Below are 18,419 nucleotides of genomic sequence, written 5' to 3' on the forward strand. Positions count from 1 at the left end.
TTTACCTTATTTGCTGATAGCGAGTCAAGTTTACTATATACTAATTCCGCGTACGTAAAATGGGGCACAATCAATTGTATCGCGAGTTTTTTACGTGTCTCTTGTGGCGTTAACGCTGCAGACATTCTCAACCTACGCAGAATAAAATAAACATTGCTTACCAATTTGTTAACATGATCACCACAGCTAAGTTTATTATTTATTAAAAACCCAAGGTTCTTTATTTTGTGAGTGATCTCAAGGGTGGATGTACCGATTACTAAAGGCGGTATATCATCAGGGTCTATTTCGGTTTTACATATGGGTACAACATATGATTTACTTGCATTTAAACACAAAACATTTTTTTGCGCCCAGCACAATATAGCAGACAGATCGTTATTTACTTTGTAACATAAATCTTCTACAAGACCGATACGATTTGAAAGATATAACTGAATATCATCAGCATACGCATGCGCACTAACATGTTTACACACTGAAAATACGTCGTTAATAAACATACTAAACAAGAGCGGGCCAAGTATTGAGCCTTGCGGGACACCTGTTTTGATAGCTTTGAACTGAGATGAGGCATTACCACATATAACACGTTGAACCCTTCCCGTTAAATAACTTAACAACAGTTTCGAAGAGCTATCAGAGAACCCGAAAAAATGCCTTAGCTTCCAGCATAACAGAGAATGGTTGACTGAGTCAAATGCCTTAGAGAAATCTAAGAGGCAAAGTATAGTTATATCTCCTTTATCAAAAGGCGTTCTTATGTCATCTACAATTTTAAGCATAGCAGTAGCACAACTGTGCCCAGGCCTAAACCCAGACTGCAATGGAGAAAGCAAATTATTCTTTTGAATATGCACCGCAATTTGGTCAGCCATCAAATTTTCACACACTTTGGAAAATGATGGCAGGATACTAATTGGTCTATAGTCACTCGTGTTGGACGCAAGAGGTTTTTTAGGAGTCGGAAAAATAATTGCCTTTTTCCAAGCATCCGGAAAATAGCCACTTGTGAAGATATGGTTAATAATGTGAGTGAGAGCTCCTACCATATACGGAAGTAAAATTTTAACAAATTTCATGAATATACCATCATTTCCAACTGCGTAAGACTTGATCGCCATTACAGCTTTGTACACTTCATTTTCGCTGACGCAGATGAATTCAAAGGGGTTTTGGATTAAAAGTTGTGAGGGCAACTCTGTGTCGTCACTAATACTGACGGAGCTTACATTCTCAGTGAAATTCTCAGTGAAATAATCGTTTATAACATCAGGGTCAATTTCACATTGCACATTATTCTTTCCATGGATGTGCAGACTTTTCAGATTGCTCCACAGCTTCTTAGATGGGAGAGACGGATTCAATTTTAGTTGACAGTACCATCTTTTTGCTTGCCTAGTAACAACTGTCGCCGAGTTGCGGGCAACTTTATACTCACACCATGATGCATTCGTCTTTAGTCTTCTCCACTTTGCATGCAACTTATTTCGTTTTTGGATTGCAGCACTAACTCTCTTGTTAAACCATGGGCAAGATTTATTTATGACTTTAGCACTACGTAGGGGCACATGTCGATCAAAAAGGAAAGTCAATTGACTATTAAAAAACTCGAGCTTTGAGTCTACCGACTCATAATTCCAACACTGATTCCAATAAATGGCGTTACAATCAGAGAACAAAGCACTGGTATCTATAGAACGGAAATCACGGTACGAGAAAGTAACACCAGCAGCAGGACGTTCTAACACTACATCAACAGTACAGAAAAGCAAATCATGGTCCGATATGAAAAATAGTTGGTCAAATTTAAGAACTAAGGCCAGATCAGTGGTAATAAAAAAATCTAGAAGGCTTGGCCTAGCGTTATTAGCGTTTCTTGTAGGTATATTCTCATTAACAATAGTTAGTCCAGCTGCTGATATTTGATCACGCAGTTTGATACTAATCGAATCTTTGACAAGTAAGTTTACATTAAAATCACCACATATAACATACCACTCATACTCAATAACATGAACAGATAAATCAGAAAAGTAGCCATCTAATAATAAAAATTTATTCGGGTTGTATACGCATGAAACAAGTATTTTGGTGATACCATCTGTAACTTCTGAAATAATATATTCAGTACCACAACCTTCAGATTTAACCAGAGTTTTGATTTTAAGCGATTTTCTGCAATATATAGCTACCCCACCCCCTTTTTTGTGCTTTCGATCATTTCGCACAACATTATAGTTGCTAATGCAGCAATGAAGGTCAGTGACATGTTCACCGAACCAGGTCTCAGATATACAAATAATATCTACCAACGAATTATTAAAAATATATCTAACATAGTCCATCTTATCAGAGCACAGGCTCCGTGCATTAAAGTGAACTACGTTAAGACCATTCGATTGTTTACACAGTATATCCAACATCACCTTGTGTTTATCATTAGAGCCGAATATTTGTTGAACAGTCACGTTAAATGATACACAACTTCAATGAAAACATTTCTAATCAGCAGTAAAACAAACATGCAAATTTGCCTAGTAATACAAGTAAGGTAAAGATACGCCAACAGAGGGCAAGTGAATAGTACAGGAAAAACAAGTGTAAGAAGAATTGAAGAAGTAAACAGGAAAAAGAGGAAGTGTAAGCAAAAATTAGAGCAAATAAGAATACAGAAAAAAGCAACACCAGAGATTGAAAAAGCAATAAGAGATGTGAGAGAAAAATGCTTAGTGAAACTTAAATTAAACATAACAAATAAATCACTGCATGAGAGAATCATTCTTCCTAATCTATGATGTGCCGACAATTTCATCAATTTCTTGTTTACCATTTACACAAGTCGCCTTCTCCCCGTCTCTTTTACGTACAAACACTTGCCCGCGTATCGAGAAAGCAGCTGCCAGATGTTTTTGGCGTTTGAGCTGGGCTGCATAATGCATTAGCTCACGTTTTGCTCTCGACAAACTTTCGTGCAGGTGAATGTTCGCTGCACCTTCAACAGCAATATCATATAAAGTAAGAGCTCTCTTATTGGCTTTGCAGTAGCTAGCTACTGACATGAAGAGTCTACTGCGAGCGTAAGACGAGTGAAGTTTCACAATGATGGGTGAGGAAGTCGACGTCGAAGTGTGTGGGGAGCTGCTGCCACGGTTTGATTTCGTATCAGGTACTCGGAAAATTTCTCTTACTGCTGACATCTCATGTTTCACTGCTTTGCAAATATCAGAAAAGATCTCCAAGCAACTCTTATTTGAACAATTGGGTACGCCGTTAATTATAATGTCAGTAGCAGCAGCTGCGTTCTCTTGCTTTGCCAACTCATTTTTCAGCAAAACCACCTCTGCCTTAAGCGCGGCAGTTTCTTCACACGCTGCTTCTACAGCAGTCAACCTCACATCAAATAGTTTGACAGTGGTCTTAATACTTTGCAACTCTACTGCAATGTCATTGAATCGCTGCATAAGTCGCTCTTCGCTGCTCTTTATGTTTCCACTTATATTCGCCACCAGGCTCTCCAGTTTACTCTCCATTTGTTTCATTTGTTTCAGCCATTGCGCCGTTTGTGGGCTCTCACCGTCTCTAACTTTGCCATGAAGCGGGGTATTACCCTTCGGCGGGGATAACTTTGTGCTTCTTGTCACTTTTTTATCAACCGTAGACATTAGAAAAAATTATGAAAATCAATATTTACGAGCAAAAAAGTTAACTATAATATAATATTTCAATGCCCGAAAGACAAACAACAGATTAGCACTCAGTTTTTGGCTACTTTACGTGCATATACAAATTATAATTACAGGAAAAAGTGACAAAACCAGCAGCACAACACAAACACGTCTACACTTGCATATTATTATATATATTGGAAACTAAGGGAGAAATGACCAAAAATCTTTCTATCTGAACGATCGGTTGTATGGGATATATACTATATATAGCTCCGATCAAAGTGATTTTTTCAGAAAATCTTCTATGATATATTAGAATATATATCACCGAGTTTCACGTTTATACTTTCACAATTAAGGGAGAAATGGCCAAAAATATTTCTATCTGAACGATCGGTTGTATGGGATATAACTATATATAGCTCCGATCAAAGTGATTTTTTCAGGATATCTTCTATGATATATTAGAATATATATCGTCGAGTTACACGTTTATACTTTCTAAATTGCGGCAGGAATGACCAAAATCATCTTATCTGATCGATCGGTTGTATGGGAGATATATGTTATAGTGGTCCGATCCTACCGGATTCGACAAATGTCTAATATAATACAAAAATACATCCTTGTGACAAATTTCATTGCGATATCTCAAAATTTGAGGGATTAGTTTGCGTTCAAACAGACAGACGGACGGACGGACAGACGGACATGGCTATATCAACCCAGTTCGTCGCGCTGATCAATTCGGTATACATAATGGTGAGTCTATCTTCTATATTTCTCAACGTTACAAACATCGGAACAAAGTTAATATACCATTTCATGTTCATGAAAGGTTGAAAATGTTGGAAATTTTTGTACTGAATTTGTAAGATAGGTCTTGATTTTTGATTTACTTTTTCAGTTTGGTCGTTGAGCAAACTTCTTGGGACAGCCCTTCATTTTACACTTTAAAGGACAATATGGACAAAGGACAAGATGTTTCAATGCTGCATTGTAATGAAAGGAAGTTTTCACGACGAAAATCCTATTTTAGAAAATAGCAGCAAAATGTGTTTCTGGCAGTTTCTGATATGAATATTTTGAAATATAAAATAGTACCCAAAACATTATGTAACCGAATATCGTTATCAGTTCTTTTATCCGCTATTCTGGCCCAAGTGGTAACGCTGTCATCACCGAAAAACTCACCAGTGTCTGCAGAGAAATTTGAAAGGTAGTTTTCTTCGCTTTCACGGTTGCCACTTTGGTCCATTTGGACCAAAAATGGTCCCTTCCAACCCCATTTGGTCCGCTGGTCCCTTTTCTTCAATTTGGTCCTTTTTAGGCAGTAGCCACGACTGGTACTTTTCTTTCTTCTTCACTCAGGTAAAAATTCACAATATTGCCCAAAAATTCGCCCACTTTCGTTAGCCCCCATATAATTTTGAATTTACTTCAATGGAAATCTCACCATAAAAAATTGCTCAGTCAATAAAATGTACCAGAACAATAACATTTCACCTAGGATGTAATTTATGCCAGGCATTAAAAAGAAAAGTATTGGCAAACAAATTGTCGTTAAGTGTTGATGAAATAACCGATTAATCAAAAAAAAAAACTCTTCTTTTATAATAATATTAGCTGTGTTTTTTTTCACATCTATATACGTTTACGCTTAAACTTTATATGGACTGCTAAGCGACAAACTTTAAATACACCTCTGAAATTGGTACGCATAAAATTAGTACTACTAAGTTTCACGCATTATACTCAGATGTAACTGAAATATGTGTCTATGTTTCACCCTCTCCACTAATTCTATATATGCTATGCGCGTCCACTATTTATCACAACTGATTCAGCTATATGTTATACTCAGAAATACAACAGAGGGTTGTGTCTCCGCTTTTCGGTACACCCTGTGCTGTAGCTAGTTGTTTAACCACTGTCGCTAGATGGATCTCCTAAGCATTATCTAAGCGAGAATAGGCGTTTTTTTTTCACGCGCTAACGAAACGTATACGCGTGTAAAAAACACGGCTATTAATAACAGCTAGATATTTCGATCGGTTATACAACACTATGTAAAATATATGAAAATAAAAATTGCTTCTCGCATAGCATAGCTTATGGCGAGCATTCTGCCGTGAGCCTAACACTTTCAAACTTTATACAAAGAAATTCCATGCATTACTTCTCATTTGGCACGTTGATATTTAAATCTTTCTCACCCAGCTGTGAGCAATGAGTTCAAGGAATTTCAGGACTATTGTGATGTTAAGCCACGCAAGGTAATCGAAAACTAAGTATCTTTGCGCAAGAAATATTTTAACTCGAAGAGAGAAGGAAGCAAATGCAAAAGAGATTTGATTTCGGAAGAAATGTTTTGTACAAAATTATTCCCGTAGGTGCTAGCAGAACCCCTGAAGCCTGGGATCAAAACTCAAACTTACTGAATCTAGGCTCTGTTATGAAGTTTAAACGTTAAGGGAAAAAGTAAGCGTCTAAAAAATAGCACTGACAAAATTGCCTAGTTTCATTTAGGATTTACTGAGTTTTCCACATACATAGTTCGGCAACACCAGAACGCAAATTTTGAACCGTTTCAATGCTACAACCACATAATGCTAGAACCAAGAGCTTTGTGACCAAAACTAGGTTCACAACGTTTGGTTGGTGAAAGACATAGACTTATCCTATGTCAAAATATAGTACCATTTTTGGTTGTCTGTTCAGCTTTAATTAAAGGAAAGTCTTCACTATGTTTAGTAAAATTTTAAATGGAAAGATCCTAAAATTTTGTATTTTATACTAATATAATAAAACAAAAATTTGTTCCTTTTTTTCGATGAATTTTGGTTCCAAATGAAAACATGGTGTGGCAACCGTGTTCGCTTTACCGAAATTGTAGATACGAGGAGGTCAACGAATAAACGGGACGATGTGTATATGCATATTATGCATGAAAAATTTGTACATAGGTATATTGTAATTTATTCTGTGAAAGTACATAATGTAAACAAATATGTATAGCAAGAGGAAACACCTTTTTACTATTATCTTTACTTATTTGCGCTTACAATTCTTTATTTTTCAGTTTTGTCTTTTTCTAAACAACAGCTGTTGTGTGGTTATTTCGATGTAACCACCTACTTTTGTGGGTAAAAAATTATTCGGCTACTTTCGCGGTTAGAATACCAGAAGGGTGTAAAAGTTGCCACATGATTTCATTACCGTGGTGAAGAATGTTGTTACCACACTAGAATCGGGGCGTAAATGAAGGGTTATGTACGTTTTGATTAAAGTCAGACCATATATATGACTTTTCAAACTATCTCGATCCGTGCGCCATTTAGCAGAATATTTCCAATTTATTTAAGCCAGTGGTGGAGCACCTACCACACAGAAGGCTCTGGGTTCAAGTCCCGGCCTATGTAACATCGAAAATTTAGAACAAAGTTTCTTTAATTGGAAAGAAATTTTCAAGACGGCAGTGGTTTGCAAACTTTCTGAGTGTATTTTTGCCATGAGAAGCTCCTCAGTGAAAGTTGATCTGCAAGTGAAGTTCAGAGTCGGCATAAGGGGTAAAACTTTTAAATTTTATTCTTCTAATTAAGCCAGTGCCACACCCTTTTCCAAAAATCTTACTAAATTTTGTGCTATGGGTTGACCATCCATCCCTTACATAATTGGTATTTAGTGATTGAATATCGAATTTTTCGCCCGTTTTCAATACAAATCTATTCTGGGTGCAGATAAGCCAGTATACCGAAATTCGTTAAGATCAATCAGTTTTTACTCAAGTTATCGTGTTAACGGAGGGAACCACGGATGGATGGGCATTTGTTTGCTGATAATTCTGATATATATAGAAGTCTGTTTCTATCTCAATTCCTTTCTGCCATTACGTGTAACCGTTAGCCAATCACAGTTATAATAATAATACATTGTGTACAAATACAAGCTGGGCAAAAAATTAAAAAAAAAAAAATAAAATCCTGTGAGATGTGTTAAATTATTTTTAACAAAGTGACTCGAAACTTAGTTAGCTTGAGATTTGTGCAAACATTTTGATTTGACAAATAACCATCCTGATGCATAATAAACTAGTAAATCACAATAATTGATGATGACCACGATTTGGTACTAACACAAACTTTATATTGAATTTTATTTATCATATTTATTTATATACAAACAAATTAAACCACAGTTTATACATATTTGTTAACTTTCGGCTGGTCGCCTTCCACATCATTTGCATGTTAGCTCATCATTTTCTTTGCACCATATTCTGTGCCATTGGTGCATAGGTACCTATACTCTCGTAATTCATTACACTGACCTGTAATTTGTAAAAAAAAAAAATTACAACCTTGTTGCTCTGCACTTCAAGTTAAATGACTGAACGCATAAAACGCTTTAATAAACGTCGACCACTTACCATGCCACTCGTCCTCGCATATGTCATCTCACACTCTTCTAATTTACTCATACGCCACGTGAACACGGCCACCTGCCCACGTTATACATACATATATTACACAAATTCAGGCATGTACTACACATATCTATGTATATACATACTTATGCAGCTTTGTGAAGTAATGTTTGTACAAAGCATGTAACATGTAACATTCGTAAATGTACTTACAAAACATTCGTGTACGAAAGAAAAGTCCTTTGAACGATATCGATCCATTTTTTCGGAAACGACAAGGAAATGGGCATCCTTGGTACGCGCACATGAACTATAAAAGTGAATGAATGAATGTATGCAGGTTTGTACATATGTACATATGGATATGTGATTGCTTATATGTATACTTACGTCAATATATATTTTTACTGTGCTAGTATGTAACTACCGAGTTTCAATAGAAAAACATTCTTTGCATGTTCTAATTCCCTGAAGGCAATCTTTTATTTGCTCTAAAATTCTAGAATTGATTGATTAAAAGGTTAAGCTGAATATATGTATGTATATACGTATCAGTGGTGTGGTGAGGGGGGCGGTAGGGGGGCATCTTGCCCCGGACGCTACTCACAGGGGGCGCCAAATGCTCCGCAAAGCAGAACTTCCTTTAATTTGTATTTTTATTATTTAATTTGTATTTTTATTATAATTGATTTCTGGAAAAATTTCTATAGTAATGCATGCATAAACACTTGCGACAGGTTGTAGAATAATTGAAAACATACATAGTTTTTTCTCACGTTCAACGTTACGATGGGAATTATTAAAAGATGTTTTAACAAAAACTGTCAAACGTGAATCCGAAACACGATGGTGCGCCAGAATACAAGCGGTTAGCTTTATCGTCGATGGGCTAGAGTATGTAATAGAACACTTAGAACAATTAGCAGAGGACACTAACACCACAAGTGACACCAGAAGCAAAGCTACAGTTCTGTTGCGAAATATACTAAATTTTGGTTTCATAACATTAGTTCATTTCTGGTATGAAATCTTAAGGAGGATTGATCGTTTGCAGCTCAGATTTCAAGATCCGGGGATGATTTTTAGAGAAGCGTATCATGATATAAAATCATTAGCGACTGAACTATCCGAAATTCGAGACACTCTCTGTGAAGAAGCAATAGAAATAGCGAAGTCTCTTTTTGAAAAATGTGATATTGATATAGTAAAACGTGTAAGAAGGCTCCGCAAAATGCCCGGCGAATCGGCAAGAGATATTGTTCTTTCCGCAGAATGTGAAATTTCTAACGTTATGAAAAGTGTTTTCGATCGTCTCCAACAAGAAATACGTACAAGATTTATACGACTAAATGACCTTAATTTTAAACTTTGATTTCTCTCAGACGTTGGAAATTTGTTAAACAAGGATAATAACGACTTAGGAAGAAATTGTAAGAACTTGGTGAATTTTATAATACAGATTTCGATGGAACACAACTTTTTATCGAAATATGTCACTGCAAAATGTATGTTCGCAGTAGAAAAGGTATTGAACCTAAAACTTCGTTAGAATTACTTACTTTTAAAATCTCGTATGGAGAAGATGTGTTTCAAAACATGCAAGTGGCACTTCAAATACTCTTGACTACCTCAGTATCAATTGCTAGCTGCGAACGTTCATTCAGCAAATTAAAACTGATTTTGACATATTTAAGATCAATGATGTGGTAAGGTTGCCTAAGTGACCTAACATTATTAAATATGGAAAAAGAAAAATTTGTAATTATAAAGTTTAGTGATATCATTAATATATTTGCTCCCTCAGAGGTAAAGAAAATTTGCACATAGATATTAGTTTTACTAATGGTTTATAATCATATTATTATTAAATATGTATGCCAAAAAAATATTTGCCCCGGCCGCAAGAAAACCTCACTACGCTACTGATACCTATACACTCGTTTCTAATTTATTTTTCGAACATGCAATGAGAATATGTTATCCACTAATTTTTACAAAAATTATTTCTATCAGATGTGGTTGGATAAGCACACTTCCATTCACTCACACAAATAAAAGGTACTTAACTTCCAGTGAATGGCTTAAGAGGAATCGGTATGTCAAATTCTTATAAAGCATATTTAATACTGTAGAGAAATTAAGGAAATTCTCGATGATTGTGCATCTTCTATTATCACGAATCGCTGAACTGTCAAATAAATAAACGCAAATGTACTGTATATTAAAGCTCTTTATTGAACAGCAATATTATTGTAATAGATCTTAACAATTTAATGTATATTCGCGCATTTCACTTATAGCGTGTTAAAATCATTGATTCCTATCACATGAATTGTGCCGTTTTATACTCTCAGTTGCTTCGATCGCCTATTTCAGCGTCTAGACTTTTCGCGAACAGCCTTTTCGATTATTTGTTAATTTACTTCTTTCATTTGAGGCATCTCATATTTGCTGTATACATATGTATATCAATAGTTTATTTAAAGCAGAGCCGGCCACACAAATACTAAAACAATTGCATAAGTGTGTGTAAAAATTGAGTGACAACTCCCTACAGTGTGCTAATAGAAAATGTGGACTGTGAAGTTTGAAATTAAAAACGACTTTGGTTTTTTGATTTCAAGCTATATTTACTTATATTCGTATAACTAAGAACGCGGAGGTCGAGCTAGTCTGATAAAACTTTTTTATAAAAGAAGGTATGGTGTTTATTCAATGCAAAATTTACTTAAAAGAATTCACTTTTTCATTAAAAGAGAACTATAAAACACAAGTAAATGTAAAGATAGAAATATATGCTTTCAAAACATAGTTATTCAATAAAAAAATTTATGATAATTAATAAAACTAAGTAGAACGTATGAAAATATATTTATATTAAATTGTCAATATTTATTAATAATTAATTAATTAATTATTAATAATTAATATTAAAATTGTCAATATTAATATATGTGTTCAGAGGTACTTAATAATACTAACTAAAACGAATTAAAAGTCACTTTAACATTGCAGCATATCGTTTTTATTATGTGCCCAAAAAGTAGCATGGACTTTTCCTTTTGCATTCACTGTTGATTTTAGTGAGTGAGAAGCGAAAGCAAACGATCGTGATCGCACATCGTTAGTGTCTGTGTGAAAATACGAACTCAAATTGCACAATGTGCAACTTTTGGCCGGCTCTGATTTAAAGTAATATGCGCTCTTGGCTGCTGTTTAGATGTTTGTGTGGCTGTTTTCTATCCCATCTGAATGCCTCGCTGTTGTTGTCCAGCATTTATTACTAAAGGCATAGGGGCGTATCGAAACTGTTAATGTTCGGCATAATACGTATGTGAATGGCTACATTGCTAGTACTCGCTATGGACCAAGCGAAATATTTACAGTAAAAATGTACTAAAGCGGTTAAATCGCCTTGTTTTATATAAAAGATTTTGTAAAAGTGCGTAGGTGCAGGTAATAACCTATTTCTAGTAAAAGTTGGAAAATTTCCTTAATAACCCTGCCCTTTTTTGTAATAACGCTTTTTCGTACAATGGTACTTGCGTGTTTATATTTATTGTTCTGTTATATCTTTATTTTAAAATAAACAGTAGTGAAATTCCCATATCTGAAGGAAAACTGCATTATTTCCCGCTCGATGTCATTGGTGTTAGCCTCTGTATCCTTTTTGCTTCTTTTAAACGAAAATTAGTTCAGAATAGAACCATATGTATATGTATTATTGCGCAGTCTTGTAACACTATTAAGCACACAAAACAAACAACAACAGCATTTCAAGTGTACAGCTGGGTATGTAATGTTCGGTTTCACCCGAACTTAGACTTCCTTACTTGTTTAACATAAATTCAACCCACATTTCAAGTCGTATAACTTAATCGATCTTTGGCAATGAGTTATCGCGATTTTTCCATTTTCCAAAATTTCGAAATTTCAATATTGATTGTTTTTAAGTGGGCGTGGGATTATGTTAATTTTCACAGAGTTCGAAATTTCAACTAGATGTCTTTAAATGCTTTTTATTAATGGCTAAAAAAATCGTTTACATTACCTTCTTCTAAATGTAGGTGGCGCCACTCCTGTTTTCCAAATGTCATCAAATTTATATTTCTCATGATAGCGTCAATAAAAATTTCCGTTTCATCACTTTATCTGTATTTGGTAATTAACTATCGCATTTTATCCATTTTTCGAAATTTTCGAGATCGGCGTGGTAATTTTTCGATTTCGCCCATTTTCAATACCAATCTATTTTGGACTCAGATAAGCTTGTATACTAAATTGAAGAAAATTGTTGAGGAAAATTTTCTCTAAATGTTATATTCATAATACAAGGAAAGGGAAAGTCAATTGTGGTCCTAGATTTCAGTTATAGCTTTTCCCCATTGCCGACGGCAGGACCAAGTCTTCCTCCAGTTGTTCCTTTCAACTCAGTAAGGGTGTCTTTTTTCCTTTGCTTACAACCATGGTTATCGATAGAAATACTTTCTGGACCAAAGTTTCTTCATCCGTACTCATACCACGATCTGGCCAGCGAAGCTTTTGGGCTTTCATTCATTGCACTCTGCTTAAAGTTCATACATCTCATCATTAAACCTCCTTCCATACACGCCGTTGCCTTTACGAATGAGGTTATACATTTCAGGAAAAACTTTTCTTTTAAAAACAGGTTAGATACCGTGAGAAAATTTAAGAGGAGGATTTTGCTCCGCTACAGCGAACTTCACTTCTTAATTGCTTTGGTACGAACACTAATGATTATTCTTTTCATTTCAAGCTTACATTGTTTTTCCATTTAGTTCTGGCTCACAGATAGACGATGTCCTGTACAGTTTCGAATTTATTTCAGCCAACAACTGCGTGGATTCCGAGATGCAAACCCTAATTCTTTGTTTGGTGTTAGCAAAGCACTGCTTCTTGTCCTTGTTCCTGCCAGATCACGTTTTTCGTCTTATTACTAAAGCCAGGGAAGGCAATATCAAACGCCAGTAGTTATGGTACCCTTCGTTTGGGATTGTAAGTTTCTACAGTTATTGCCGCCGGCATTAGGTTCAAAAAGTTGCGTGCGTGGGGTAGGCAGATGAAATCTTACATGCCTTTTAAAAATAGTCCACGTTAGATGACTTCTCTAAAATATCCGTGAAATCTATTACTGGCTATTATATAACACATCCAGTATTTACTGTCACACTTAATGCAAATCTTAATGCAAATCCTTTTGAACATTTTCCTATTAATGTTGATATATTAGCACACTTGTAAACAATTGAGTATTGATGCTAAAATATTAAAATTCATTACCAACAATTCAGCAAACGTTTATCTTTGGACCTTGTACGAAATCTAATCATGACAAATGTTGTCACAAACGCTGCCCTTTTGATAAATTACACCGGAATTGCAAAATTATGGTACATTTGTTGTGCAATTTGTGCTAATTCACTAATACATACACGCAAGCTATGGTCAGTCGATTTGATACATGGACTGTGCGTAAGATAGGAAAAAAAGAAAGCTAATATTAAATGTCGTTTCATGCACAAAGACGGAAGAAAGCATGTGGGCGAATAAGAAATAAATAAATGTATTATACTAACATTTTTACATAATTTTTTTAACACGTTTATATAGAGGAAAATTATAGATATAAACAATGAAATATTTTTCGGGCCTGTAGAAAAGTGGGAATCATATTTGGTGACCAGCTCTACCGACTTTTTTGGTTGTTAAATCATTTTTTTTTTTCGTATATACAGCAGAAATTGTGAGTGACGTCTCTACGATCCAGAAAGTATCTACATCCGCTCTTCTCGACATTAAATAGTTAGGATATTACTAGGATATACCTACTTCGACAGTTTCTATCCCCTCATTTCCTTCATCATGAAGCCGTCGATGTAGTCTTGTTTACTCGCAGGCTGGAACCATAGTATTATTGCTGCCCTCAAACTTCATTTTGCAAAGATAATAACGTGCGGACATTCACCTGATATTTCTGTAGTTTTTCCAAAAACCTTTCCACCACGCTTTACGCAAGGGGCATCCTGTCACCCTTGCGGTGGAGCTTGGAAGTAGATGAACTCCTTTAAGAAGCTCTCACGGAACGGATTTTACTCTCAAAGGTTTTTTTTACGAGGAGGAAGCATCGAAAGCCTCATAGTCAGTGTGGGACTTTAACCGCACTAAACCTCCTACCGTCTGAGTACCATTTACCCCCCGGTACTATCTTCAAGTAGTTCCGCGGTATTCGCACGCCCTGCTTACGACCTCAATGTGCTTGACACATACCACTTCTACGAATATTTCCAAGCACACCTTAACACTGTGCATTAGGGTGGGTCGATTTGTATGGATGAAAGTTAGCCAATTTTACTGTCAGAGGTATTGGACAATATTGTCCTAATTACAAGATTTGAGAGCACTATTTGTGATTGGCATTGAAGTTGACAAAAAAAAAAATGATGCATAAGGCAAATTGTAATTGATGGACTTCGGTTGGAGCATGGGACTGAGGTGAGGCACTTGGGAGTCAATTTTGAAGCTAAGCTAATGTAGAGAAAGAACGTCGACAAGACTATATCAAAGGCAAGAACGGACGCATAGAAGGAAAATCCTGTGAGATACAGCCCCAATATCCGAAGGTAGATGTACACGCGTGGTAGTTAGACCCATCATAGTGAATGGAGCAATCTAGTGGGCATCAAGAGAAACACTAGTGATTGTATAAAAATCATTCACCAGGCTCCAACTCTTAACTAGTGCCTGCATTATGCACATGCCCAACGCGATGATGAAGGTGTTGCTCGAGCTTACGGAACAAATTGCATTAGATGAAACAAAGTTGATTAGGTTTAAAAAGTATTTAAGAATAGAGAGCACTTGCCGACAAAAGGCGCTCCACCACGATCACACTCAAATATGATATACTGATGGCTCTCATATACTAAAGGGCATCAGAGAGTGGACCTTTGGTCCCAGAACCAAAATGTTCATACTACTCCAATAAAATCTGAGAACTTTTCTGGCCGAGGCTGTCGCCATAAGTCGATGCGCAGAGATCAACCTGCAAGAAGGTTACACCAATGAATTAGTTGTTATACTCAGCGGCAGTGAGGGCGCGCTCAATGCAATATGAGATAAGATCAACAGTGCTTAAGTGCCATGAGGAGTGGATGGAAACAAGCAGCAGATGGGGTGTTGGTCCGGGACAGCGAGAATAAGACTACAGAACATATTCTTCTCGAATGTGTTGCCCGTCGAGAAGAAGAATAAAATTAGAAACTAGACACATACATACACTCTCTAAGGCCGATCACCATTATCGATTCCTTTAGGAAGCTTGGTTTAGACGAGATGCTGTGAAGTGAATGAGGGCACAATACCCCTATAGGTAGCAGTGCATAGCCTCACAACAATCTACCTACCTATCTATTCTACCCTGGCAAGTTTGCCTTCCGTTAATATCAGTAACACTCCATCCAGGTTCGTTTAATTCCTATTATTTGCGCTTCTTGCTCATGGTATTCCGTACCCTATAAACTTATGTCAAGTGCCTGTTTTGATGATCTTGTCCATGATCATGATTCATTAGGTCTTTTTAAATGTAAATGCCCTCAACAGAAAATGTAATCTAAAATATGAGTCGATAGGCCATAAGATATCGCACCTTTCGCTAGTATGTAGTTGTAGGAAATACACAAGTGCTTATACTTTCCTATGTATCAACTATACAGTTCTCCTTTTTTTGTAAAAAGTCGGACGAATTGAATTGCATCGAATTTATGTGCGAGAAGAACTGAATTCACTCATTGATGACTGCATTAAAAGTCGCAATAACACTGCATGTGCTCAACAAAATTATCACCAATTGCGAACAGGATTATAGAGGTATTCATACACCTCATACATTGCACACACACACACATACACACGAGTTCACGTAGATGCAGGATGATGGAAATTAGAAAAATAAAATAATTTCAATACCATTTTGTATGAGAACTCAACTGAGCGTGAGTAATATGCATGTGAAATAACGGTGCTAAGGTACTCACAAAGCCAATTGGATGGACGTACGCATTTATATAAGAACCTACATTTACATATGTACATACTTACACTCTGACATAACCGATTAAATTGTAATAAGAAAAAGGAAAAAAGTAAAAGAAAACTTTAAACGCCAGGATGCGCATGTCACGCAGCTGAAAAGCGAAGAGAGCGAATTGACGCGCGCATAAGAGTGCTTGTGTATGTGAAGTTGAGTGCAGAGTGAGAAATGTTGAACAATTTCAATTACTTGCCAGGTTAAGCATGCACACAAAAACACATATAGTTTAAAGACAACAATAAATCTAAATGAATTACAACAAATACACACTTAATATTGAGTGAGTACAAAGTGCGCTCCTTGGAAAGTCCAAAAAGGGACTGTATGTTCCGTTGGATGTCGCATTTTGCGCAGGGTTGAGCGTTTGCGGATTTTAAGCTTTCTGTGGAGCACTCACAGGTACTTGCTGCCGCTGGAATTCCAGGCTGCATAGCACTACACAAGCGCCAAGGTATACACAGGCATGTTGGTTATGCATTAGGCGAGCGCTGCCAGACAAAAGTTACCTTTGCTCTGGCCTGGACGATGCACGGAGGTCGTCTGGTATAGCAATTTTTTTCAACTTTTCAAGTGTGTGTGTGCAGGATTTTTTCAATAAATATTAAAAAATAGGCAAAGAGAATTAAAAAAAAAATGTCTATGAAAAAAGTTTAATTTCGCTTAACAAACAAAACGAATGTACATAAATTTAATATAAAAGTGTATTAAACAAATGAAGAAATTTAACTTTTATTTTTGCGGCAAATTTGAGTATTTCTAGAAAATTTCACGAGCAGTGGTTTAATTAAGTTTAAAATTGCATAAGCAAATGGAATTGTGAATTGGTGTGAAAAAAATTGCCGATAAATCCGGAAAAAAGTCGAACATTTTTTAGAGCATACATTTTGGCGTTTGCTCGCAACAAAAGCACTTAGCTTTCATGGAATAGAACTTGAATAAAAATAAAATTAAGCATCTTAACTAATGCAGTTGCAAAAGTAATTTTTAACTACAAGTAATATAAAAAAAGTTTAAATTTTCGCAAATCGCCAAATTGCTTCACTAATTCAAGACAGTGGCGTCGAACGCGGGTGCAAATAATAGCGCTGCAGGCAGTGCTGCTGATGGTGGTGCTGGCACAAATGGTGAATCGTCCGCACTGTTCTTCAAATTGCGAAGTTTCCCCATCGGCAGTGGCCCGAATTCGCCACAACGCGTAGTCTCAAATCTACGCGGTTATCTAACGAATCGCTTTGGCAATATAGCACAGGGCGATAAAGGTGAGTGACGTTAGCAAGTTTTTTTTTGTAAATTTTCAAAAATACTTATGTATATACATATTTGTGATTAACTGGTGCTTGAATTCAAAATCAAATAACGGTGTTCACGAATGCAATTAATTTCATACGGATCGTCAAAAACAGTCTTGATTACATCATTGATTGAAAAAATATACGAATACATCCTTATAAGAAACGCACATGCATATACATACATACATTGATCTGGTAACCTTGCCGTGCGCGGACGTGTTTTTGATCGCTCTTCGAATTGTTATTCTTTTTACTTTGTAAACAAGTTTTATCTTTCATAAATATTTATTCATAGAATAGAAAACAGTTTAAAAGTTTAATTTCGTATTAAATCTTTACACAGTGCAATATACATAGTGGCTTTTTGTGCAATTTAAACATTCAGTCTGTGTGTTCATATATCATAGATTTTCACAAAAATTTGTGATAACTGCATACCTTTTTGTTGGTAGCTGCTATTAGCAAGTCATTGTGTGCCCTTTTTGCTTTGTGTTGTGTTCGCTGCTAGCTATACGCTGTCTTGCGATTTGCATCCAGTGCTCCAAAATAACTCTTGCCCATAATTTCTGAACAGCTGTTCAATTTATCTTACACTTATAGTTTCTTTTGCCTATTTTTCTTTTGGGTTTGTTTAACTTTGCAATTATGTTGGATTGCTGTGTCAAGAAGTGCACCAATCAAAAGAAAATTTCCCGTGGTGATACTTATGTTTGTTGTTGGCTCTGTGATAATATGGCTCATGTTATCTGTGCCGGTTTCTCTCACATAGGTGGTCGGGTTGTTGACCTAATATCCAGCAAAATTGGACTGAACTGGACATGTCATGATTGTCGTTCTGTAGAAAATGACATGCGAGCTTTTATGAGGCAAACTCAGAAAGAGTTCAACAACATTTTTATTGGGTTTCGTGACCTTAACGA

General features: G+C 36.0%; 1 protein-coding gene across 1 annotated transcript in view; it reads left to right on the forward strand.

Annotated features, from left to right (window-relative positions):
* The first annotated feature begins 16,733 nt into the window (after positions 1-16,733).
* Positions 16,734-18,419, forward strand: part of VAChT (Vesicular acetylcholine transporter) — a 61,337-nt gene continuing 59,651 nt past the window's right edge. The window contains exon 1 of the mRNA XM_067763289.1: positions 16,734-17,466. The gene's annotated coding sequence lies outside the window, so the exon portion shown is untranslated. The remainder of the gene's footprint in view (positions 17,467-18,419) is intronic.

The sequence above is a fragment of the Eurosta solidaginis genome, chromosome 1 (assembly GCF_040869045.1).
Source record: "Eurosta solidaginis isolate ZX-2024a chromosome 1, ASM4086904v1, whole genome shotgun sequence".
Lineage (NCBI taxonomy): Eukaryota > Metazoa > Arthropoda > Insecta > Diptera > Tephritidae > Eurosta > Eurosta solidaginis.